This window comes from Sciurus vulgaris (genome assembly GCF_902686455.1).
Source record: "Sciurus vulgaris genome assembly, chromosome: 3".
NCBI classification, from domain to species: Eukaryota; Metazoa; Chordata; class Mammalia; order Rodentia; family Sciuridae; genus Sciurus; species Sciurus vulgaris.
In genome coordinates this window covers 140901389-140903935 of record NC_136463.1, presented here as the reverse complement: position 1 = coordinate 140903935, position 2547 = coordinate 140901389, and the positions used below count along the sequence as shown (strand labels likewise).

The 2547-nt window shown below is 37.9% G+C and overlaps 1 pseudogene across 1 annotated transcript; it reads right to left on the bottom strand.

The window, feature by feature from the left end:
• Positions 1-216: 216 nt before the first annotated feature.
• Positions 217-2070, bottom strand: LOC306658171 (sentrin-specific protease 2-like; annotated as a pseudogene). Its single transcript has one exon. The product of its transcript is annotated as a sentrin-specific protease 2-like (transcript).
• Between the last annotated feature and the right edge of the window lie 477 nt (positions 2071-2547).

The window sequence follows — 2547 nt, the reverse complement described above, 5'->3', positions numbered from 1 at the left end:
ATCTCATTGATCCTTTCTTTGTATTTCCTCTTTTAAATATTAAAAGTTCTTTTACTTTTCTAAATGACACCAAGATATTCATTTGCTTTATCCAACATAACAGATATGCTACAATATCAGAATAATAAATTCAACAATACCACCAACTCTATGGTCACTTAAAACATGTATATTGAGAAGTTAGTATACTTAGAAGTTCTATTAAATCAACTTTATTTAATATTTGACTACTCAATATATTTTAAAAATTTTGTTAATAAACTATGTGTTGATTTCTTTTAGTGGATTTCTATATTGCCCATGTTCTAGAAACTATGACAAGATTTTGATCTAAGTAAAATAAAATAGACAGTTGATAAAATGATTTTTTAAATGTCACATTTGTGTTTTGTTCTAGTAAATATTTTCTGCTTCATGTGTACATGGAATTTCTTCCCTGCTAGCTCTATACATCCTTTCACTTCAGTCTTCACATGTAACATTTCATTAGCTCATAATTGACCTAGAAAACTATGAAGAAAATAAATATATACCATGTTTATTTAAGAATTGTTCTTTTTTTTTTTTTTCCTTTTAGGTTCTGCCAGAAAACCTTTTATTACATTATAAAAGCAACACTAAGCACTAGATCTTGTAAAGTATGTTCTGACCGACTATAAACTTTCTTAAATTAAAAACGAGTAACTACATCAGTAAGATTTTTAATGACCAAAAAAAGTTAAATACAAACTTTCATATGCTGAATAGATTATTATATAACCTCGGAGCCAAGTGCTAAGTCTTCTTCCACAGATTCGAATAGGGGTTGAGTGGGGGGATGTTAATCTTAAAGAGTACAAAACTGAATTGAGCTTAATAAAAAGAAAAAATACTTCGAGGAAAAACGGCTTTAAACTGAATACTATCCTGTGAAATGGACAGCTCTGTTCTTCTATCCCTTTCTTTGCCTGAGGAATTCTTTTCCTTTGCCTCAAGTATTGACATTTTCCTCCTGAGTAAACCATTGCTTCCACTGCCCAGGCGGAGTCGAGCTGACACTTCTTCGGATAGGTCAGACTCCAGCCGGTGTCCCCTCCGACCTTCATTTTCAAGTCCCATCCCACCATCTTCTCTGTAAGGGAAATTTTCCCTTTGGAACACCTCATTTCACTTCTCACTGGACATAGAGGTCCCCTTGTTTCAGCAGCTCTCTATACTTTTGGAATAAACCGAGTTGCTCCGACTCCGTGATTCTGCTCTTCCCCCCAGGCTTTGGTCTTTAATGTGTCCATCTGACTTCTTTGAGAGCTGTGATGATGTGAAGTCGCAGGTGGAACAGAGTTTCCATGACCACCTTCTTTAAGTCGCTCCAATAACCTTTGGTACTTCTCTCCTTCCTCTTTTTGAACACCCTCCACTGTATAATGGGGACACTTCAGACCCTTGCCGCCCTCTTCAGAAATCACCTCGATTGCAGCCTATTCCTGGGGTTTCCACGTTAAGGGACTCTCTGGATTGCTTTTGCTATGGCGAGGCCACCTGTTCTTCTACTACAGGCTTCTGAGTTTAGAGTAAAACCAAAGGAAGGCAGGACTCCTCGTGGTTGATCTCGGGTTACTGTCACTCTGATCTTAGGATAGTCACTGATTCCATTAGGAGATTTATTACCCAGTTTCAGCATGTTGTTCCAGGATCCAGAACCTGTCAGTTCCCAAGATGAAGAGTTTGAAAATACCTCTCACATTCCGTGCTCCTTTACAAGCAGAAGTCACCACCGGCTTTGGGTCAGCTGGAAAGGGAATCCAAATAAGCTGGCAGCATCGTAGAGACTGTTTTTCACTCGGTGAATAAAGCAATCTAATCTTGGTCTTTTAGCGGGTATTCATCAGTGTCCACTGTAGAAAACAGAGGGCTGTTGGCGCATCACCTCTTCAGGAGGGCCCAGGTAGGGGTCACCAACGGGTTGCAGAAACAGAAAATGGTACCGAGAATCCTAACCAGACATACCAGGCCCGAGCAGCAGCGGTAGCCGACACACTCCACACCACGAGTAGTAAACCCCAGAGCTGTCGCCTTGGCCACCACCACCAAAGATCAGTCGCTGGCTTACAAGAACTGTTTTTTTCCAAAGGGGAAATAGTTGCATTTTTTTCCAAACTATGCTTGAAATGTTTACTTAAATGCTACCTTTAAGAAAACAAAAATCAGTATGCACATAAAAAGGGTTACTAAGATAATATTTATTTAGTACCTAGTCTTGTCTCTATGAATTATGTTTAAATCACATTAAAATGCACTTTGTTTCCTTTAATAACTCCCCAGTCATCGTTCAGTAGTATTTGATTTTAATAGTGGACAGACATGTTGACGGGTACTACATGTAATATTTATGTGATGAGAGCTTTATCTTTTCTTAAATGTGGGCTTGGAAACAGGATGAAAGCTTAATGTTTTCTTAAATATGGATTTGAATATATCATAATTTAAGATGTGATGCATTATGAGTAAAATTTCCTCCTGAGCATTTGAAAATGTGTCCTCACTGATTGTAATGTGAAATCCATAGTC